General features: G+C 41.7%; 1 long non-coding RNA gene and 1 pseudogene across 1 annotated transcript in view; one reads left to right on the top strand and one right to left on the bottom strand.

Annotated features, from left to right (window-relative positions):
* The window catches only part of LOC147358157 (uncharacterized), a 115,913-nt gene extending 92,006 nt beyond the window's left edge, over positions 1-23,907 (top strand). Inside the window, exon 4 of the long non-coding RNA XR_015142140.1 lies at positions 23,469-23,907. This is a non-coding gene — a long non-coding RNA (uncharacterized LOC147358157). The remainder of the gene's footprint in view (positions 1-23,468) is intronic.
* LOC147358162 (olfactory receptor 52K1-like) lies at positions 20,104-23,329 on the bottom strand (annotated as a pseudogene).
* Positions 23,908-24,869: the final 962 nt, after the last annotated feature.

A 24,869-nucleotide genomic window follows, 5' to 3' on the forward strand; every position in this document is an offset into this window, starting at 1 on the left:
TTGGTATAAACCCCTGACAAGTCTCCCCTTTCTGGGGCTGCCTTCAGTCATTACAAATCACCATGAAACTGCAGAGCAGGGCTCATCACTTGCCTCACACAGAGCATCAAGAATACCAAAGAGTTAATAAAGTAGAAAACATACACTGAAAAAGCAGAGAGGCTAGAGCTCCGAGTGTTCTTACCATGTCCTGAATATCCTGGACGAGCCCCCAAGATGATAGCTTATGGTGAATGGTATCAGATTGATGATATCTGAAGATTATCTTCGGGACCAGGGACCAGGCTTGATCACTTAAGAGCTTTTGTGGAGCAGAGTTTTATTAAAGCTAAAAGGGACAGAAAGCTTCTGACATAGACATCAGAAGGGGGATGGAGAGTGCCCCCCTCCCTAGTCTTAGCAAGGGAATTATATAGTTATTACAATAAATCAAAAGAATGTCTCAAGGTTGTAGAGATCTTATCAGACCCACTCCCACAATTTACATTTTACCATATCAGGATTAGTCAGAAGGTTTTCAAGAAGGAGAAACTGTCCTCAAGCAGGATACATTGTTTTTATATAATCCTTAGGAATGAATGTAGGAAAAAAAAAAAAAAAAAGTTTGTCCTTTCCTCCTCCTTGAGAATTCCAGACTCCTATCTCCTTGTGAGCCCTAGACCCCTTTCTCCTTCAGGGACCCCAGACTTAACCTGCCTAGGAATTGACTCTCTCATTAATACACTCAAGTCTAAGACTTTTCTTCTCTTCTTTCCTCCTTTCCTCTCATATCATAACTGCATTGTGATTTTATGGTTCCTCCAGCCTCTGGATTCCTCTATCTTACTTTATGGGCATTTAGATGTGTCTACTTCTGACACTAATTTAATGTACCATCAGAGTGCAAATTCTAATGCAAGTATGGTAACTCCAACTGAAAAATCAACTTGTATTCATAGGTCAGTCCTGTGGGGAAAGCTAATACCTCTGACTATACACCTGATGGAGAAAATATTTACATATTGAGGTACAGGGAACTTATACATGGTTCAGCTTGAATATGGTGTGAACTCAAACCACCTCATTCATGACCTACGAAACACACAGCACATGGCCTTTAACCATTAAGAGAAAGAATGTCCGTTTCAAAGCAAAGGATGACTCCGTTCCTGCGGTTTTCATGATAGCTCTCCTTCAAGGTAGTTTCCTTCCTAGACACAAAGGCTCTGCTGTCTCCCTGTATACATACTGTCTCTTTTGAAACTTTGAATATTTGCATGTCTCATTTATACCTTATCAGATCAGAAAAAGGAACATGAAACTATGTGGAAACACACACAAACTGAGCAGTTTCTTATATGGATATAAGAGGCTATCTCCTAGGCTACAGTCCTCAGTTTGGCTCAAGAAACTTTCCTGTTTTAGTTGTTTATTACATCCATCAATAAGTTCCTGATGAGATTCTTCCCAAAGACTGCTCTCAGACCTTGGAAAATGAAAGCTGTGTAACTGTCACAATCCTCAATACATAGATTACCAATGCTTTTTCTCCTTACCCTGAAACAGAAAACATGAGGGATGTTCTAGTGCAGATAAATCTGAAGGATTTTGTTTCAAAAGTGTCCTCAATGTCCTCAAACATTCAAGTTCAATATATAACTGAAGCAGAGCAGCTACCTTGAACTTAACAGGCATTTTCACCATTCACCTGGTGACTCAGCTGGTAAAGACTCTGCCTGCAATGCAGAAGACCTGGGTTCAACCCCTGGGTTGGGAAGATCCCCTGGAGAAGGAACCCCATTCCAGTATTTTGGCTGGAGAATTTCATGGAGTCACAAAGAGTCAGACACCACTGAACGACTTTCACTATTCACAATGCCTTAACTTATAACAGGGGTCCCCAACCTCTGGGATCTAATGCCTCATGATCTGAGGTGAAGCTGATGTAATAAAGTGCGCAATAGATGTAATGCTCTTGAATAATCCCAAAACCATCCCCCACCCTGTCCATAGAAAAATTGTCTTCCAGGAAACTGGTCAATGGTGCCCAAAAGTTGGGGATCGCCGCCTTATTAGAAGGGAGGCAGTTACAAGAATAGCTTGAGACTGCCCTAGACAGATTGAGGAAACTGAGCTGAGACAATGTCAGTTTTCCCCATAACAGCTAATTTTTAAGTGTCTAGTTACTACCATTGAGTTACCACTTTGAGTTTTCATTCATAAATTGCTCCTCCCTCTCACTCCCAACTGTTGTATGCAGAACATATGGGAAGAGAGTATAAAGAATATATTTCTAACTGCTTGGCCCTTGTCAGGACTAGACTTCTGAACTCTGGGTTTTTAGATGAAGCAGACTAAAGTACTGCTGGAGGTACCTCAGCAAGTTGTGTGGATGACCCATGTGAGTTGTTCGGACTTTCTTCTGAAATGGAGGCCTCTTTCTCCATCTGATCCCAGAGGTTTGCCCTGTCTTCATCTCTACTGAGCCTACTCTGAAAGTGCCTGTTACTTATTTAATAGCTAATACCTAAAGGAACACTCAGCCCCAAACTTAAACTTTGATATTAGAACATTTATAACTCATAGGATGATCTTCACCCATTTTGGTTCACAACCACAAGTATTAGTGCCCCCAGCCTTCTTATACTCTTAGGACTGTCAAGTTACACAAGGACATTTCTACCCACAAGTCCGCTTTCTATTAGGCGTAGGCTTTTTTATTTTGTTTTGTGGGGAAAGGGAAGATTCACTGTCTGTTTTTGGTGCCTCAGACTCTTCATCCTAGCTTGACAGCTGCAGTTTTAGAATTCTCAGCCTCTATAATTGCATAAACCAGTTCTTGTGATAGCTGTCATATGCTTACTCTACTGAACCTGTTCCCTGGGGAACTGAGTGATCCACACTATGGTAACTATAATAATTTAAATTGCATGCCCACACAGAGCTCTTTCTATTTTCCATCTGTTCTTGGACTTCTCTCAATCCAGATAAGTCCCTATGACCCCAAATACCCTATTCTCGTCTTTTAGGATGAGAAACTTTTGATTCCCCTTGTTCCTCTCTTGATTGAGGACCAGTTTGGTGGAGAGGAAACTAGGAGGAGGACTCCCAATTTTCTGAGACTCAAGTTTAGTTGTTTGTTTTCATTAAAAGTGTAGGGATTTTAAGTTTATACCTTTAACACACTGTGTATGTTAACTGGATTTGTTCTTTGGTTTCTAGACCTCTCTTCCTTTGACCTTGCAAGTTCAGACTTAAGGAAGTCAGCCATTGACTTCAAGCACCAAAGGATGGAGTCTATTATCTCTGGTCAGGGTTTTCATTCAACACAGGTTTCACAATGAGGACACTGAGTTCAACTTGAGATCTCAATGAGGACATTGAGATCAACTTAAGCCCAACAAGATTACCCAGCTGTTGAGACAGATGTCTACATGGTAGAAAGTTATTTTCCTTTTTTAAAAAAAAATTTATAACTTTTTACTTTGTATTGAGGTGTAGCTGATTAACAAACAATGTCATGATAGTTGCAGGTGAACAGCGAAGGGACTCAGTCATACATATACATGTATCCCTTCTCCCCCAAACTCCCCTCCCATCCAGCCTGGTACATAACATTGAGCAGAGTTCCAGGTGCCATATAGTAGGTCCTTATTGGTTATCCATTTTAAATACAACAGTGTGTATATGCTCATCCCAAACTCCCTAACTACCCCCTCCCCATATACTTTCCCCTGGAAACCATTAGCTCTTTCTTGAAATCTGTGAGTCTGTTTGTTTTGTAAGTTCATTTGTATCATATTTCTTTTTAGGTTTCACATATAAGGGATGTCAGGTAATATTTCTCCTTCTCAGACTGATGTTTCTGAGTCTCCGCATTTATAGTGAGGCAGTGGTTTCAGAAATAGCTCATTTCATGAACTTAATTGAAAAAAATTGGAATCCCTTATTGCTGAATGAGGATTCATGATCAGGTGTGAAGGCTGAGCAGAATGGCAATTGGGTACATAACTAGATTGCTTAACCATGTCATTCCCCAAACACAGTCCATCTTATGAGTCTGTCAACCAAATTCCATGAGCTGGTTCAATTTTCCTGCTAACTGGCAGAGTAACTACCACATTGTCAGTGTTAATTTGGCATTGCTTCCTGGGGTAGAAGGATTCTTGGACATATAGGCTTTTTCTAAACCTCCACTGTATCAAGAAACTCCAGACTCAAAACTAAAACCTTCCTGCACCTGAATACCAGCTCAAACTCAGTGCTGCCCATGCTCTCACCTGGAACATGGTTATTTTCATCCTTGACTTGCAACCCACTCTATTCAGGTGATCCCACATTCTCTACTCTTTCCATGAGTGTTCTGTGGCTCAACACATTGAAGTATGTTCTGCTTCTAGAATGTTTTAGCTATTGTTCATACAAAGGTTAACATGTTCAGTATAACTAACAGTCTAGCAGGAGAAAGGACCACAAAGACATCCATTCAAGCATGATTCCACTAAGATGAAGTTGAGATGATAGTTAAGTGATAAACGACATAACTGCACCACCCAAAGAGAAGTCTAAGTTGAAAAAACTGGAAATGTAAAGATATTGAGAGAGAGAGAGAAGAGTTTGGTGTTATCCAGGAAAGAAGGGTGGTGTAGATGATCTGTAGGAGTTAAGAAAAAAAAAAAAAAAAAAAGAATTGTGGTTTCTAAGCTCTAGTTACATTCCTTTCTCCTATAGGTATTAAATAAGGCTTTCAGTTCAGTTCAGTTCAGTCGCTCAGTCGTGTCCGACTCTTCATGACCCCATGAATCGCAGCACGCCAGGCCTCCCTGTCCATTACAAACTCCCGGAGTTCACTCAAACTCAGTCCATCGAGTCAGTGATGCCATCCAGCCATCTTATCCTCTGTCATCCCCTTCTCCTCCTGCCCCCAATCCCTCCCAGCATCAGAGTCTTTTCCAATGAGTCAACTCTCCGCATGAGGTGGCCAAAGTACTGGACTTTCAGCTTTAGCATGAGTTATTTCTCCACTGATCTCCAGTAACATGTTGGAGCTAAGTAAATATTTTAGTGCCAGACATCCATTTAACACTTCTAAGCTCTTTAGATTTGTTTGCTTCCTTAGTTTTCATAACCGCCTTACAACATAAGTACTACTACCCTTATTTAGGGGCTTCCCAAGTGGCAGGAATGGTAAAGAATCCCCCTGCTTATGCAAGAGATACAGGTTCGATCCCTGGGCGGGGAAGATCCCCTGGAGAAGGAAATGCCAACCCAGTCAAGTATTCTTGCCTGGAAAATCCCACGGCCAGAGGAGCCTGGTGGGCTCAAGTCCATGGGATCACAAAGAGTCAAACAACCAAGCCCTCACACACACACCTTCATTTTACAGGCAAGAAAATACTGAGGAATACAGAGGTTAAGTATGGATAGATTCAGAGGACACACAGGTGGTAAGTGGTAGAGCCATGTGTTAAACACAGTCTGACAGAATCTGTGCTTTCAGTACTGTTTATTTCATCACCGCAGAAATTTAAATATTGGTTTGGTTGATTAAACTGAATTGGAATATAGGACCAAGATTTAAAACCATTACTTGCTCCCTTCTCAATCCAAAGTGATATTCTGATAGACTGAGTAGACACTCGGTACAGCCAGCACAGCAGGTAGGGATCAAAAGTGGTCAACACAGTTTGGGAAAAAGAAACTAGAGACAGAATTAAAGTTTTAAAGATGGGACTTGGGGACGCAAGACCTCTTGGACCAACAGCCCTGTTCCTTGGAGCCACTTCACTTTTATTTAGTGTCCTGGCACTCAGAAAGTATCTGCTGTGCTATGATAAAATCAGCCTCCTCTGTCCTCAGTCATGTCTCTCATTTTATTGATTACTTTGAACTGTTATTTTCTTGTACAAGGAGTATCACCCAGCTGTAGGTCGTAGACCCACATATATCTTGGGAAAACATATTGGTGTGTGCACAAGCAGCATTTTGAACTTGCACTGACCCGTCGTTTCAAGGTCCACAAAATGTTTTTCCTTAGCTTAGCAGGGCATGATGACCCCAACTAATAACCTGATGTACTTTTGCTTAGGTTATACTGTATTGCTATATTTTGCTTTTATTCTTTTCCCATGGTGTTTTTCTCATGGCTTAGCCAGAGCAACAGGCGGCTGGCTGATCATTAAGCCCTGCAGACACTAACCACCTTTATGAAGAAAAATCCATTTTTTTTACCTGCAGGCTATAGAAAGCCACAGGATTAGTGACAACTACTTAGTAAAAAGCATGGGAAAGCAGTATTTGCTGTTCCCAATCTCCATTAAACAGATGGATCATTATGCCTCCCTTGAGAAGGGACTATTAAGATTTGGAGAGAGGAGTCAGAAGTGTTTCTTTTAGTTCTTCCCCATTCAGGGGAGTAGCTAAGTCCCTGAATGAAAACAGGGAGGTTAAGCTGCTCCCTTCACACTGATCAAGCAGTAGAAACCAGCAGAAAGGGATGCTACAACATCAGAAGTGTTGGTCAGGAACCAAAATGCAAGATTTTAAAGCTATCTGGATAAGTTAGAAAATGGCTTTGAGGGCAAGGATAAAAAACCTTTTTCAATGTTAGGCAGTCATTAGTGGGGAAGGTGACTGCTTCCAAAAGGTACTTTGTCAGAGTGATGGATGTTTATGGCTTGTTATTTGACAGCCAAGTTGAAGAATGATTCTCTACAAACATGTATTAGTTGGTGGTCATTGACAAAGAGAAATATGACTGCTGACCAAGAGATAGAGAGTTAAGTAACAGCAACTAGAAGGGGAAAACACATGTACTGACTTTGAATTAACCGCTCAAACATCCCCATTTTTTGGCTATTGATGCCACCACCTCTATAAAGAACATGGAGTAAGGCAGCCAAGAAGAAGTCTGCTTATAGGAAAAAGGAAGGTAATAGCTTGTACCCTATTACATGCATCCTTAACTCATGTACAGTGAATCCAGACTTAACTGTTCACAAGAAGGATTGTTTCCTACCTAGATCTACCCCAGAGAATTCTTGATAACATAGGACAGGCAAGTCCAGGAGAAGCCCCACATGAGGGCTTGGACTCCTGGGTGACAGAACACAGTAATGTAAAGAAACAGAAGATGCAGTTACCCTGTCGTGTGCTTTTCCAAGGAATAACAAGTATCCCTGCTCTGACCTGGACAGCTTCCACAAGACCAGACAGCCTAAGGGTAAGACTGCTTAAAATCATTTCACATTGAACCCAGCTCCAGAGCTGTCCTGTAACCATAAACAAGAAGTTCCCAGGTGATCCAAGTAGTCTTCAGTTAGAACAATTAGGCTCACAAATCATGTGAACAGCTGTGAACCGTCAACCTTTAGTTCCTTTAGGACAAAAGTCCTAAAACAAGCCCAAAGAAATACTGCTAGTGAAGCGGATATACGAAGCTCTCCACTAGGATTTAATGTTGTGTCTAGACACCAGATTCTGAAAAGTAGTAACTTCTGACTTGGGGCTGAGCTCAACACGTTAGGTTGAGCAGCAACTCCTGTTCCCATAGGATTACTGCAAACACCTGAGTCACTCTGGGGCTTCCCAGTGGTAAAGAACCTGCCTGCTAACTCAGGGGATACAAGAGACACAGGCTTGATCCCTGGGTCAGAAAGATCCCCTGGAAGAGGGCATGGCAACACACTTCAGTACTCTTGCCTGGAGGACCCCATGGATAGAGGAGCCTGGTGAGCTGCAGTCCATAGGGTTGCCGTACAGAGTCAGACACGACTTAAGTGACTTAGCACACATACACGTCACAATTGCAAGGAGCACTTCTCCCAAATCAAGCAGTTCTCATTAGATGTCCCTCCTCTCATCTTCCCTGGTGCAAACTTCCTTCCTCATACTTTTATCCAGGCTTTGACCAGTTACCTCCCTCCAATATGATAGCTGCCATTTTTACACCAATTGGCATTGTTATTGGGTTGTTTACCTACCCTGTGACATCCTTAAGAATTCTGAAAGGGACAATAGGAAACAGCATCCTAAGATTCTCCTTCATGTTGTGATGGACCAAGGTAGGGATAAGGGTCTTCATTTGTGTACACAAATGAAAAGAATGACTCTAGAGGAAGCCAGCCACAGGTGAGGCTCTTTAATCCTTCGGCACTGTCTTGTTCATAAGCAATGAACAGCATCTGTGAGATTCAGAATCAAGCACATAGCTTAGCCCTCAGTCAGAAGTTACTACTCATGCACTAAGGAAAACTTAAATTTAAGCAATAGACAAATTGAAATAGCAGGGCCCTGTGGTCTTCCCCCTGCCCCACATGTTATCTGCCTGCCTTTTGACTGTGGAAAAAACGTTAACCAAAAAATAAATTTTAATCAGTGAGAAAATGAAGAAACAAAGGAAAACAGTCAAAGAAAACCCAATAATAGCTTAGTCACTAAGCAAAGTTAAGATATAATATTCCAAGCCATGTCCTGTGAGCTGTCTTACAGACACTGAAAAACCCACCAGGTAGAAGTTAACTACATGACCCAACTGTGGCCATGACAAGCTGCCATAATTCAGAGAACTGGCCTCAAGGAGATAGGGACAAACCGACACTGGAACTGAAGATTAATTGTACTTAAAATAAGGATGATGCTGGTCAGAACACATGACCAATTTCTAGATGACTGAGCTGACTCTGCTGTTTCTGCATATAGCCCCCTCCCTCGGTCTATGAAAACTATTTCCCCCTGACTGTAGAGGAGGGTGTCAGTCTTTGGACAGCAGTTTCCCTGACCCCAGTTGCTAGCATCCAAAATAAAGCAAACTGTCCTTTCCACCATTCTGGCCTCTTTATTGGCTTCTTAATGGCGAGCATCTGGACTCAACTTTCAATTACAAAGTTGAGTGCTTTAGGAAGTACACTTTGATATCAAAAGGTTCTCAGTTAATTTCAGGCACTGGAATGAGTTTTAGGTTGTTGGATTAACAATCTGAGTTGTTCAAACTTTTTGATGTGAAGGTCCCTTTCTTCATCTGTTCCCTGAAGTTTGGCTTATCCTCATCTCTGAGCCCACTCTTAGAAAGTCTGTAACACATTTAATAGTTATTGTCTAAAGGAACTGTCAGTCCTTAACTACAGCTTTGGTATTAGAACATAGCTCATAGCTAGTGTCTTTGCCCATTTTGATGACAAAGTTTAATTTATATCTCATAGATGGTATGAAATAGTTTCCTGCTTGGACTAAGCTTCTATCCCTGGTGTGCTCCTCATTTGTGTTAAGACTTTGGGATGTTAGGATAGCCAATGGGAATTTGCTGAATGACTCAGGGAACTCAAAGCAGGGCTTTGTAACAACCTAGAGGGGTGGGATTGAGGCTCAAGAGGGAGGGGATATACCTATGGTTAATTCATGCTGATGTTTGGCAGAAACCAACACAATACCTAAGGCTAATTCATGTTGATGTTTGGCAGAAATCAATAATGTAAAGCAAGTATCTTTTAATAAAAAGATTTTAGGATGTTAAGAGGTATATGGAGACATCTAGCAATTGGAAAGTATTTTTCTAAGTTTTTCTATAATGCAGTACCTCCCACATGGAGAAGTCATAAGTGGGCTTAGTAAAATCACAAGTGTAAACAAAAAAATCTTTCAAGACTGGGCCCTGAGCATCTTTCACGACTCCTTTCTGGGTATTAAATTCATCTTGTTCATGTCAAGTTTAAACTAATGAACTAATAACCAGCTGGCCCCCTTTCCTAATGATCAAGCCCAAAGATTCCCACATAGGGGAAACTCTAAAATGAATTAAGACTCTGGGAGAGGTTGGGCTGGAAGCAGTGGCTTTGGCCTGAGAGAAGACATCCAAACACTGTGATGGGAATGATACAATAGAAAATAAATGTGGAGTTTGGGTCTTGTTGCTCCCCGGCATTGCCTTGGAACAAACAGTGTCTACTTAACATTTGTGCTGACTCTGGTATACTCAAGTCACTGATAACCAAGCAGCTCTGTGCTCATGAGAACAGGTAAGATACAGCTACAATGCAGTTCATGTCCCTAACTCCTCTTACACTCTCAGAACTGACATTTTATGCAAGGACATTTCTACTCCCCAAGTCTGCTTCTCCCTAGTGGACATAGGTTTTTATTTTGTTTTCCAGTGAGGGAGAAGGATTTACTATCTGTATTTGGTGCTATAGGCTCTTCATCCAGGGGACTCCTACTTTCTTTGATACAGAGGATTGTGCTGTACATGCTCTTTGTCCTATAGTAGTTAATATCTCCAGGAGATGTTAACACAGGACAGAACAAAATTGAGAACCTAAAAAGACCCCAGTGAATGAGATTATCAGAAGGGGAATTACTAGAACAGATGGATTGCTAAAAGCAGGTCACATATTTGGATTAGTATGCTCATAAGACGCAATAGGCTTTAACTTGGCATAAAGTTGACTTAGCTTTGTAGAAGTAAACAGGACAGGAAATAGAACAGTCCTCCATCCTCAATCCGATTGGGGAGGTCCTGAACTATGCAGCCTCTTGGATCCCTCATCCCTGCAGAAATGAAGATGAGAGGGGATGAGGCTAACATGAGTTATACTCCACCTTACAGAAGCTCCTGTGTTGATATCCTATTGGGATCCTGCCTTTTCAGTTATATACGTCCAAGACCAGTGCCACAGACCCCTGGGTCCAGGTGCAGTCTCACAGACAAGAAGATGCTATCAGAAGTTAACATGATTTCATTGGCTTGATGAAAACAAGGTGCATTTTGAATTTAACTCAGCTTTTTTAAATAGTGGATTCTTGAAGCCCACTTAAAATTTGACTTGAGGATCCTTAACTGTGGGATTTTGTGAATAATTCACTTTTCTTAATATTAGTAGCTCAAAAGCCTCTCATTTTAGAGAAAGTTTTAAAATGAGGAGATGAACTGACTTTACCCAAACTGAGGGCTGACTTTTTCTCTGGTTTCTTGGAAAGTGATCTCTAAGATTTTGGAATGTCATGGATAATAAGAGCCTCTGTTTACCTGGGGGCTTTGGATCACAATAAATAGTCCAGCAGTGTTGTGGTCACATGGTATTCACTTGACATCTGGAAGAGCTGGAGACTAGTTAGCCATGTGAGCAGTCAACCAGGTCTGAGATGCCCAAGCCCATCAAGTGTCCATCTCTGGACACAAGATGAGTATCCCTGGAAGAAGATATCCCATGGATGGTCTCACACTGCTGCCAGGTGACAGGTGCTGCTTGTGACTCCACTGGGAGAAGATAACTGGAAGCTCTGTGCATTGTATCTTTCAGCATTTCTGCCCATGCTGATTGTACTCTGCATGCTTTCACTGTAATACAGTGTGGACATGAGTATAACAGCTATTAGTGAGTTCAGAGTCCTTCAAAGAATTACCTAATTTGAGGGTGCTATTAAGAGATCTCTTCAGAGAAAGGATGGTGTTGTGGACTCCAAACTCTAGTTAGGACCAGAAGTAGAGTGGTCTTTAGGCTGTTCTTCTTCTTCAGTTCAGTTCAGTTCAGTCGCTCATTTGTGTCTGACTCTTTGGGACCCCATGAATCGCAGCACATCAGGCCTCCCTGTCCATCACCAACTCCCGGAGTTCACTCAGACTCACGTCCATCGAGTCAGTGATGCCATCCAGCCATCTCATCCTCTGTCATTCCCTTCTCCTCCGGCTTCCAATCCCTCCCAGCATCAGAGTCTTTTCCAATGAGTCAACTCTTCGCATGAGGTGGCCAAAGTACTGGAGTTTCAGCTTTAGCATCATTCCTTCCAAAGAAATCCCAGGGCTGATCTTCATCTTCACAGAAATTCAATTCCTTCCATCAGAGATGTTTAAGTTCCAAATTAGCACTTTAGTTTAACTTAACCCAATATCCAGGTTCTTTCATTGGGAAATCTTGATTTGAGTGATTTCCTTCAACTTTTCATGAGGTCATAGACACCTCAGTGAGAGCCTCACAGTAAGAAGAATATAAAGTCTCACATTCTTCCATCTCTAAGTTCTAATGTGTCTCAAAACTAAAATAGAGCTACCCTCTCAAGTTTGTGATATGATGCACATTTCTATTTTGATGCTTTAGGTACTTGTTTTTCTCTGTAAGTTAGCTTTCAGTTAGGAAAATCCAGTGCAAAAACTTTGAAATAGCTTTCCTTTGCTTTCAGTTAGGAAAATCAAGTCCACTGACATAAATGTGCTAAGAAGGAAACACATCTCTTCATTTCTTCCAATTGGCATTAGTGGCTTTGAGATTTGAGCCTATATACTTTCACACTCCCTAAGCAAGATGCTGAGGTGTGGAGAAATTTGACTCTAATTGGTGTCATTTTCTACCCTGTGCTCTATACCCATAGGAAGTAGGATTGTGGTTTAAAAGTTGAGATGTCTAATTTGGTGGGGTTTGGGGTTCAGATAAAGACATTTGCTATTGACATTACTTTGAAAGCATAGAGATAAAAATATATGATCTATTTCACTTTTAAAAATAATCATGGTTCAGGTGTCATCTGCTTTAAAAGTTAGATCTTAACACCTCCCACATGTTTAAGTCTGGAAAGCCTAGACATCTGGTGGTCATCATACTTCATGTCATGTTAAGCACCTGTCACAAGAAAATTGAAAAGGTTTTCAGTTCCTACAGAGAAGTACTAATTGCTTCTTAAAAAGCAAATTTTTCATCATCACATCATTGAAACCATGATACCCAGTGTTACACTATTCTAAGTCACCTACCAAATTGCTTTCTTTAGAAGTCTAAATATTGACATTTCAGCCATCTGATCTGTTTGTTCTGAAATCAAACTAGACTTACTAACAAGGGGACAATCTTTCTCTTTAATGAAGGTTAGAAACTGATCAAGACTAGGGATAGAAAGTTTAAGAATATAGTCAGAGAGGGAAAAAAAGGAGTCAGTTCTGATCAAGGACTTGGCAGAAGACTGTATCTTTGTTTTCTTCATGGGTAAACAAGAGTATATGTGCAGGACAGTAGGTGAAGTTGTGGTCAGCAAGTGGTTGGCAGAAGTTAAGGAGCCAATAGTCTGAGTCTAAAACACTGTACTATAGCCAAGTTGAGGAAGAATGCTATAGTACATACTTTTCAGACTGCTTGTTGCTCTTGGAAAAGAATTTCATCTCCATGGGAAAGAAGCATGTAAATTTCCCATGTCCTCTTCATGATGATTCCCAACGGGAGCAGAAATGAAACTATGCAGCACTAGAAGCCAGTGATGGGGCTGTTCCAAGATGCATATGACAACGTATAATACCTTCAAGTCTGAAGATGCCCAGTGAGAAACATATGCCTAGGTTTGGCAACAAGTTTGTGTCCTTTTTCTTAGGAAGAAAGTATTTAGAGATACAGTTTCCAGAATATAGTCTTTAAGTTAGCTGTTTACTGCTTCTCCCAAAGAGAAGGGGTTCCAGATGAATGAGTTAATAACTAATGGAAATATCCCAGTGTTAAAAAAAAAATGGAATAGCAAGGAAGATTTCCACTGAGAACACTAGTTCCCAAAGAGTTTTCCTAAACTTTAGGCTATGCCGCTGAAATATACACATCAGTAGTGAGAATCTTGTAACTTATAAAAATGCACTTCTATTTCTTCCATGGGAAAGGCAACTCTGAATTTGAAGAGGGTGCAGTTGGGTGTGGGAGAGAATAAGTCATTTCCCTGCCACAGAAAGGATTTCAGCTATAGCCTGAATATCATTTCCCAGGTGGCACTAGTAGTAAAGAATCTTCCTGCCAATGCAGGAGACATGAGAGGCAGGTTTGATTCCTGGGTCAGGAAGATCCCCCTAGAGGCGGCCATGGCAACCCACTCCAGTATTCTTGCCTAGAGAATCCCATTGACAGAGGAGCCTGGTGGGCTACAGCCTATAGGGTCACAAAGAGTTGGGAAATGACTGAGGCGACATAGTATGCATCCTTCACTGGAGCCATTATAGGCAGAAAGAACCATCTTTCATACTTCTAATATCCATCTAAGCAATGTTTTCCCTATTTAGACCCAGAAACAAGGTATGAGATAAAAAAATCACCCAAGAGATTAACCCAAATGCTTGACCTGAGGGTTATTTTTCTCAACGTAAGACCAGAAACTATAAAACTCCTAGAGGAGAACATAGGCAAAACACTCTCTGACATACATCACAGCAGGATCCTCTATGACCCACCTCCCAGAATATTGGAAATAAAAGCAAAAATAAACAAATGGGACCTAATTAAACTTAAAAGCTTCTGCTCAACAAAGGAAACTATTAGCAAGGTGAAAAGGCAGCCTTCAGAATGGGAGAAAATAATAGCAAATGAAGCAACGGACAAACAACTAATCTCAAAAATATATAATGTTCAACATCACTCATTATCAGAGAAATGCAAATCAAAACCACTATGAGGTACCATTTCACGCCAGTCAGAATGGCTGCGATCCAAAAGTCTATAAGCAATAAATGCTGGAGAGGGTGTGGAGAAAAGGGAACTCTCTTACACTGTTGGTGGGAATGCAAACTAGTTACAGCCACTATGGAGAACAGTGTGGAGATTCCTTAAAAAACTGGAAATAGAACTGCCTTATGATCCAGCAATCCCACTGCTGGGCATACACACTGAGGAAACCAGAAGGGAAAGAGACACGTGTACCCCAATGTTCATCGCAGCACTGTTTATAATAGCCAGGACATGGAAGCAACCTAGATGCCCATCAGCAGATGAATGGATAAGAAAGCAGTGGTACATATACACAATGGAGTATTACTCAGCCATTAAAAAGAATACATTTGAATCAGTTCTAATGAGATGGATGAAACTGGAACCTATTATACAGAGTGAAGTAAGCCAGAAAGAAAAACACCAATACAGTATATTAACGCATATATATGGAATTTAGAAAGATGGTAACAATAACCCTGTGTACGAGACAGCAAAAGAGACACCGATGTATAGATCAGTCTTATGGACTCTGTGGGAGAGGGAGAGGGTGGGGAGATTTGGGAGAATAGCATTGAAACATGTATAATATCATGTATGAAACGAGTTGCCAGTCCAGGTTCAATGCACGATACTGGATGCTTGGGGCTAGTGCACTGGGACGACCCAGAGGGATGGTATGGGGAGGGAGGAGGGAGGAGGGTTCAGGATGGGGGACGCGGGTATACCTGTGGTGGGTTCATTTCGATATTTGGCAAAACTAATACAATATTGTAAAGTTTAAAAATAAAATAAAAATTTAAAAAAAATTATAAAAAATAAATAAATAAATAAAACTAGCCCCTGAAGCAGAGGCTTGCTTCCATTTTATAAAACCTGATCAAACAGGCTTAGGTTTACCTGGATAATAGAAAGTCATTAATAGGCATGCATCAGTTTATGGAATCTTTAGGTTGGCTAAATATTAATACAATGGCATGGAAGCAAGTTCTCAAGGAATGCTAGTAGATTGCCCGAGGAGATTAAGGGATAGGTACATGAATTTCTGCTCCAGTAATATCATGTAGTAATGTTACCAAGTAGACATGAAAGTGAGGCCTCATGTCAGAGAAGGACTAAAAGGAGCAGTGGGAGAGAAGTCGGGTGAGGGGAGATGGCTGTCTTCTGTAAGTGACATGCGGAGTCCTCACTCCTCTCACCTACACTTATCCACGGCCCTTCTATGAGCAACTGTCCTGAAATGCCATCTGTCTGTGGCCATTCCCTACCTCTCTTCAGCTGATTTCTGAGGAGGTGGGAGAGGAGGGTCAGGAGAAGGCAGGGTAGGGAGGAAATCTTTTATAGATAAAGGACTTTCCACAGGCCAAGGAGTCTATTATATCAGGAGTAATGAATCTGGCAAAACCTATACTTAGGCCCCTGAGGAACCTTACTGGTCCCGATATCAAAAAAATAGACAAAGCCAATGGATTGTCTAAACTTAGTTTTACTACTTTTCTTGACCCATAAAGAATATCACAGATATTTTATATCCCTTCCCAATCATACACACAAGAACTGACATATTTGAGTTAGGATGGTCTTTGAAAAATCATTAGACCTTCAAATTATTCATGAAGTCACATGTATAGAATTCTGAACAGACTGAATTCAAGGAGCCTAAGAAATTTGAGGTTTAAGGTCTAAGATGGGAGGTTTGCAGGTCTCCCTTGGTCGAGTGTAGTGGACACTGATCAGCCACCCTGATTTGCTTTAGTGAAGCACTTAAGCCCCAGCTGCTGCTTTATCTGTTGGCCTCCACAGGAATTGTCTCAGCCTCAGAAACTTCAATGCCACATGTCTTCCAGAGCAGCCCAATGCTGTGGTTATTGTGACCCAACTAAGGAGAAAGCTGAAAGGCCATTCTAGAAAGAGTTCTTGAAGTAGCCAAGGCTACATTGTATCTGTACCATAGTTCAATTGCTCTCTGCCTTCTTTCCTTATATGGGGCATACAGGGAATTTTTTTTTTTTAATTTGGGGTTTTATTTGACCATGCAGCAAAGCACATAGGATCTTGGTTCCCTGACCAGGGATCAAACCCATGCCCCCTGCAGTAGAAATGCAGAGTCTTGACCACTGCAACCCCATGAATTGCAGCATGCCAGGCCTCCCTGTCCATCGCCAAATCCCGGAGTTCATTCAAATTCATGTCCATCGAGTCAGTGATGCCATCCAGCCATCTCATCCTCTGTCGTCCCCTTCTCCTCCTGTTCCCAATCCCTCCCAGCATCAGAGTCTTTTCCAATGAGTCAACTCTTCGCACGAGGTGGCCAAAGTACTGGAGCTTAAGCTTTAGCATCATTCCTTCCAAAGAACACCCAGGGCTGACCTCCTTCAGAATGGACTGGTTGGACCTCCTTGCAGTCCAAGGGACTGTCAAGAGTCTTCTCCAACACCACAGTTCAAAAGCATCAATTCTTCAGCACTCAGCTTTCTTCACAGTCCAACTCTCATATCCATACATGACCACTGGAAAAATAATAGCCTTGACTAGATGGACCTTTGTTGGCAAAGTAATGTCTCTGCTTTTCAATATGCTATCTAGGTTGGTCATAACTTTCCTTCCAAGGAGTAAGCATCTTTTAATTTCATGGCTGCAGTCACCATCTGCAGTGATTTTGGAGCCCCCAAAAATAAAGTCTGACACTCTTTCCACTGTTTCCCCATCTAATTTCCATGAAGTGATGGGGCCAGATGCCATGATCTTAATTTTCTGAATGTTGAGCTTTAAGCCAACTTTTTCACTCTCCACTTTCACTTTCATCAAGAGGCTTTTGAGTTCCTCTTCACTTTCTGCCATAAGGGTGGTGTCATCTGCATATCTGAGGTTATTGATATTTCTCCCAGCAATCTTGATTCCAGCTTGTGCTTCTTCCAGCCCAGCGTTTCTCATGATGTACTCTGCATATAAGTTAAATAAGCAGGGTGACAATTTACAACCTGGATGTACTCCTTTTCCTATTTGGAACCAGTCTGTTGTTCCATGTCCAGTTCTAACTGTTGCTTCCTGACCTGCATATAGGTTTCTTAAGAGGAGGGTCAGGTGGTCTGGTATTCCCATCTCTTTCAGAATTTTCCACAGTTTATTGTGATCCACACAATCAAAGGCTTTGGCATAGTCAATAAAGCAGAAATAGATGTTTTTCTGGAACTCTCTTGCTTTTTCCATGATCCAGCGGATGTTCGCAATTTGATCTCTGGTTCCTCTGCCTTTTCTAAAACCAGCTTGAACATCAGGAAGTTCATGGTTCATGTATTGCTGAAGCCTGGCTTGGAGAATTTTGAGTATTACCTTACTAGCGTGTGAGATAAGTGCAATTGTGTGGTAGTTTGAGCATTCTTTGGCAGTGCCTTTCTTTGAGATTGGAATGAAAACAGACCTTTTCCAGTCCTGTGGCCACTGCTGAGTTTTCCAAATTTGCTGGCCTATCGAGTGCAGCACTTTCACAGCATCACCTTCTATGATTTAAAATAGCTCAACTGGAATTCCATCACCTCCACTAGCTTTGTTCGTAGTGATGCTTTCTAAGGCCCACTTGACTTCACATTCCAAGATGCCTGGCTCTATGTGAGTGATCACACCATCATGATTATCTGGGTCATGAAGATCTTTTTTGTACAGTTCTTCTGTATATTCTTGCCACCTCTTCTTAATATCTTCTGCTTCTGTTAGGTTTCTACCATTTCTGTCCTTTATTGAGCCCATCTTTGCATGAAATGTCCCCTTAGTATCTCTAATTTTCTTGAAGAGATCTCTAGTCTTTCCCATTCTGTTGTTTTCCTCTATTTCTTTGCATTGATCGCTGAGGAAGGCTTTCTTATCTCTCCTTGCTATTCTTTGGAACTCTGCATTCCAATGGGTATATCTTTCCTTTTCTCCTTTGCCTTTTGCTTCTCTTCTTTTCACAGCTATTTGTAAGGCCTCCCCAGACAGCCATTTTGCTTGTTTGCATTACTTTTCCATGGGGATGGTCTTGATCCCTGTCTCCTGTACAATGTCACAAACCTCAGTCCATAGTTCATCATGCACTCTGGCTATCATATCTAGTCCCTTAAATCTATTTCTCACTTCCACTGTATAATCATAAGGGGCTTGATTTAGATCATAGCTGAATGGTCTAGTGGTTTTCCCTACTTTCTTAAATTTAAGTCTGAATAGGTAGAGATACATATAATTTCTAAACAGTCTGGGGAAACAAAGGAGTCACAAGATAAATGTAGAAAATGCATATGTGAAAGATTGTAAATAAGGGCTTGTGTGACCACACAAATGCTAGTTGTCAGGATTAATACTTGAGAATTCTATAGTATGTAAATTTGTATTGGATAGAGGAAAAGAGAGGGAAAAAAGAAAGCATAGGTCAATATCCCCATTTTCTATGGAAACATGAGAAATGACCCCAGGTTAAATGTGTTTAAAATTGTCTTTAGGGTTTTCTTCATTACACATAAGTCACCTTAATAAAAATTTTTATGAAACACTTTGAAAAAACATTTCCATTTCCCATATGCTTGCTTACCTATTTATTACTTGATACTGGGCCTTGTGATGGGGAGTTCATAGAACATAACATATTGCACTTGATATTTCCTTCTTTGTCTCAGGACACAGACATAAGTCTAGCATCCCTACCTTAACAATCTATATACAGCCCCTAGCATAGATTTAGCACTCAATAATATTTTGTGAATTGACTAGTAAATAAAAGAGGAATTCACATTCTTTGTAAAAACATAAAATACATCTGTGTGCAAATAAAGAGTTGCATAATACATAGACAAATGGCAGAAAGACTTGTCTTACTGAAAGTATTTAATGGGAGGGATTGTCCGTGGGGACATAGAGGCCAAAAGAAGTCAAACAATAAGCCAACTTATTTGAAGAAATAAATCTTAACATGTAAATCTGTCTATATTGGAGCCTATAGCCCTGGAAGATCATGAGCTCCCAAGACTGGTAATATTTAGGCAAAGATGGGGCACAAATTGTCAGACTAAAGGCACATTCCTGCCTCAGATGAAATGTTGGTCCTTACCCAGATCTTGACTGGATAATTTACCAAATCCACTTCATAAATAAATGCAAAAGCATCTTTGTGTTCTTAGTGATGTTGCCAACAGAAGAGTGGGTCTAACCTTTGCCTCTGATAGAAGAATGGGCTTTCTGAGGAGACAACAAAGTCGGCGATTTGAGTCAAGAGGTTACCAGACTACACAGAACCTTGAGCACAGATCAGACTGGTGACTCTGAGTTGCAGGATACAAGTTAGCTTTTTCGGTGTACCAGGAAAGAACTAAGGGCTTCCCAGGTGGTGCTAGTGGTGCCAATGCAGGAGACATAAGAGACAAGGAGTTTGATCCCTGGGTTGAGAAGATCCCCTGGAGAAGGGAATGGCAACCCACTCTAGTATTCTTACCTGGAGAATCTCATGGTCAGAGGAACCTGGTAGGCTATAGTCCATAGTGTCACAAAGAGTTGGACATGACTGAAGTGACTTAGCATACACGCAAGAAAGAACTGAGCATGGAGACTCTGGCAGCCCCCTACCACCTATCATTCCCTCACCCCCACTTCAGCATTCCACCAGTCCCACTCTATCTCCGCCTGCCCCTCAACTTCTATGACTGTCTGATCCAGACATCATTTATACATCCTTTCTGAGGAACAGTCTCAAGTCTTGTTCATGAATCTGCTTGGTCTTGACCCCATAGATGATGGGATTCACCATGGGTGGGAAGAGCAGATAGAAATTGGCAAGAAGGATGTGCGCATGTGGAGCAGTCCGGCTAGCTACCCGGTGCATGACTGAGGAGATGACAGGATGTGTGTTGAAGGTTAAAACGGCACCTATGTGGGACACACATGTCCCAAAGGCTTTGTAGCAAGCCTCCTGAGAGACAAACTATAGAACTGCCTGGAAGATGAAGATAGAAGACAGGATAACAAAAAGCAGATTGAATGCCCCTATAAACATGGCCACAGCAAGGCCATAGATGTTGTTGAAGCGAGTGTCCCCACAGGCCAGCCTTACCATGGCCATGTGCTCACAGTAGCAGTGGGCAATCACTGGACCCTGGCAGTAGTGGAAGCGTCTGTGCAGAAAGGGAAGTGGAGTCATTAGTGTCACAGCCCGAGTCACAGCAGCCAAGCTGATCTTGGTGATAAGTGGCCCAGTGAGGACGGTGCTGTAGTGCAGTGACTTGCAGATGGCCACATAGTGGTCAAAGGCCATGGCCAGCAGCACTGCCGACTCCATGATGGAGAAGGAGTGGAGAAAGAACATCTGGATCAGACAAGCATAGAAGTTTATCTCTCAATCCCTGAACCAGAAGATGGCCAGCATTTTAGGTACAGTTGAGTAGGAAAGGCCTGAATCAATGGCTGCCAACATGGCCAGGAAGAGGTACACGGGCACATGCAGGCCTGTATCAGCCTGAATGATGAAGAAGAGGGTGCAGTTGCCAAGCAGGGCCAGTGTATAGGCTGAGCAGAAAGGAATAGAGATCCAGACATGTAGGTGCTACAGGCCTGGGATCCCCACCAACAGAAAGACTGCTAGATGAGTTGAAGTGATACTGGAGGCTGACAGGGCCAACAGAAATTTCTCTCTCAACAGAAATTCCCTTCCACAGGGCCCTTCTGGACAGTGCACAGTGTCAGCAGGATTACAGTGTTCAAGTTCAAACTCTGATCATTTACATGGAAGGCTTAGCCCTTGATCTTCTAGACCTTAAAAGAAATTAGAAAATAATCCTAATATGAATTGTGGAACATTGTATCTCACCTCTGCCCTTAAAATGCTCATAAAACTATTGAGTGGTCAGGACATTAAACAACAATAGAGCTAGTAAGGCATCCTTCATAAAGGAATTCAGTGGATGAAGAGTTTTTGTGGTCTTTGCGTAGTCAAGTACAGTGCTATGAAGGACACAGATACCCATTTGATTCAAAACTTACCCAGAAACATTCACTGTCTTCCTTTGCCTCCCAACTCAACCTATACTCCTAATTACAAAGGGGCGTTTCTCTTCTGAAATGTAAAGCTTGAATACATAACAAACAATTAAGCCTGATTATTCACTTCCTATGATAATTCACTCCTCTCCAAGTTCTAAATATTTTCTCTAAGAAAGGTTCTTAGAGAACGTCAATATGCCAGCAAATTTGGAAAACTCAGCAGTGGCCACAGGACTGGAAAAGGTCCGTTTTCATTCCAATCCCAAAGAAGGCAAAGCCAAAGAATGCTCAAACTACTGCACAATTGCACTCAAATCACATGCTAGTAAAGTAATGCTCAAAATTCCCCAAGCCAGGCTTCAGCAATACGTGAACCGTGAACTTCCTGATGTTCAAGCTGGTTTTAGAAAAGGCAGAGGAACCAGAAATCAAATTGCCACCATCCGCTGGATCATGGAAAAAGCAAGAGAGTTCCAGAAAAACATCTATTTCTGCTTTATTGACTATGCCAAAGCCTTTGACTGTGTGGGTCACAATCAACTGTGGAAAATTCTGAAAAAGATGGGAATACCAGACCACCTGATCTACCTCTTGAGAAATCTGTATGCAGGTCAGGAAAAAACAGTTAGAACTGGACATGGAACAATAGACTGGTTCCAAATAGGAAAAGGAGTACGTCAAGGCTGTATATTGTCACCCTGCTTATTTAACTTATATGCAGAGTACATCATGTGAAACGCTGGACTGGAAGAAACACAAGCTGGAATCAAGATTGCTGGGAGAAATATCAATAACCTCAGATATGCAGATGATACCACCCTTATGGCAGAAAGTGAAGAGGAACTAAAAAGCCTCTTGATGAAAGTGAAAGAAGAGAGTGAAAAGGTTGGCTTAAAGTTTAACATTCAGAAAACTAAGATCATGGCATCCGGTCCCATCACTTCATGGGAAATAGATGGGAAAACAGTGGAAACAGTGTCAGACTATCTTTTTGGGCTCCAAAATCACTGCAGATGGTGATTGCAGCGATGAAATTAAAAGACGCTTACTCCTTGGAAGGAAAGTTATGACCAACCTAGATAGCATTTTCAAAAGCAGAGACATTACTTTGCCAACAAAGGTCCGTCTAGTCAAGGCTATGGTTTTTCCTGTGGTCATGTATGGATGTGAGAGTTGGACTGTGAAGAAGGCTGAGCGCCGAAGAATTGATGCTTTTGAACTGTGGTGTTGGAGAAGACTCTTGAGAGTCCCTTGGACTGCAAGGAGATCCAACCAGTCCATTCCGAAGGAGATCAGCCCTGGGATTTCTTTGGAGGGAATAATGCTAAAGCTGAAACTCCAGTACTTTGGCCACCTCATGCGAAGAGTTGACTCATTGGAAAAGACTCTGATGCTGGGAGGGATTGGGGGCAGGAGGAGAAGGGGACGACAGAGGATGAGATGGCTGGATGGCATCACTGACTCGATGGATGTAAGTCTGAGTGAACTCCGGGAGTTTGTGATGGACAGGGAGGCCTGGCGTGCTGCGATTCATGGGGTGGCAGAGTCAGACACGACTGAGTGACTGAACTGAACTGAACTTGCCTAAGACCTTCTTGGAATTACTAAGATCACCATATTAATGATGGAATCCACATTCCTCACCCTGGTTTACAGGTTCCTGCAGGGTCTAGTCCCTGCTCATTTTTCAGCCTCATCCCTTTCTACATCTCCCTTCTCCATTATGCTTCAGTCATACAGCTTCTGTCAGATCTTTCTCAATAACGTGCCCCAGGACCCTTCCCCTGAATTCTTTCATGCTGCTTGTCTCCTCTTTCTGCCCTTTTTGTCTTTCTGAAGTCACATCATCAATTGCTTGTGCCACTAGAAAGCTCTCCCTATAGTTTTCCACTACCAATCCGTCTATCTACCATGGTGTGACAGACCTCCTGAAAACCACTGGAGATCTCATGACTACAAGAAAAATTTAAAACTACTCAACATGGATACAAACTTGGTCTTGCCCATATTATTAGCCTCACTTCTTACCATTCCTTTATATATTCATCCTAGGTTCAGCCACACTGGAGAATCTGCCACTACCTGAAACAGTCATGCTTGCAGCTAGAACTATTTATCTGGAATACTTTCCCCTGCCTATTTCCACACCTGGCCAAGATTCTGGCACCTTCTTGGTGAAGCCTTTGCAGACTCCTCCAGGTAGATTTTCTCAGTGTTTTGAAGAAAGACTTATTAATGGGCTGAATTAAATAACACGGGGAGAGTGTGATGTGTGTTGCTAATGCACCCATTTGTCCATTCACTGGACTGTGAGTGCTTTTAGTAAAAGGACTGTGCTTTCTTCATTTCTGTATCCATGAACTCTATTGAACCTGTTTGGTGCTCAGTAGGTGTTTTTTAAATAAATGCATGAAGGACTCCATTCCTGGAGAATCTTCCTCCTTTCTGCTGCTGGATAATATAACTCTGAGGCAAAGTGAGGCTTACTGGCTATCTCTTAAGTGCCTCCACAAATGGAAATTCTCTAAAACCTTCCATCAGCTTTGGCCAACTAGGTCAGAATAAGAAATGCTTTTGCTGTTGTTGTTGTTTGTTTGTTTGTTTGTTTTTAATTAGAAACATCTCCACATCTAATGTATATCTACATTTTCTCTAAGACAGCATTGGGACCAACAGCATGGGAAGCCCCATGACACTGGGGCTGTGTTTTTACATTTAATGTCAGTATATCCATGGTAGAGAAACATGCTAATAATTCTTGAATGAATGAAAGAATATCCTCTTCTCCATGGTGTCACCCTTATCCTAAGTGAATGTGCTTCTCCAGTTCCAAACAGGTCTCTCTTCCTCCCTGAGGGCCCACTTCCTAGGAGCTCCATCACAGGCCCTCCAGTTTCTTTGCCCACACAACCTCAGTCTTACTGCTTGACTAGTCTTGTTGAAATGCCTAATAATCCACCATCTTCCCCCTTTCCAGATTCAACAAAAATATACCTCTAATGTCATTCACAATCCAACTCTGCTTATCTGGTTTCTTCTCTTTCCTACCACCCTTCCACACACCTGGCAGGCATGTTCTGTCAAGTCCTTACCTGTCATTGTCTTATTTCTTGCCTCCACAGCCAAAAGGTGACCAAATGACTAAAGAAAGCCTGTGTCATTTATTTCAATGTCTCCCCCAAAATTGTATGTGGCTCCATATCTAGAGAGCATTCAGTCAGTGTAGTAAACTGTTAGGTAGGCTACCTTTTTAATCTGAGAGCATCTCAGGATGATGTATTTGGGAAGCAAAGTCCCCAAGTGATCATCCTGGAGGAAATAAGGGGCAAATGAAGGAATCAATTTCACATCTTCTAACTTTAATGCCAAGATTCAATCTATAGGACCACACTGAATATATAGTGTTCATTGATGCTGAACCTTTAATAAGCAAGTGTAACTGATCTGTCCCTT

The sequence above is a fragment of the Bos grunniens genome, chromosome 15 (assembly GCF_055505025.1).
Source record: "Bos grunniens cultivar Pamir isolate PY7600 chromosome 15, Bosgru_T2T1.0, whole genome shotgun sequence".
Lineage (NCBI taxonomy): Eukaryota > Metazoa > Chordata > Mammalia > Artiodactyla > Bovidae > Bos > Bos grunniens.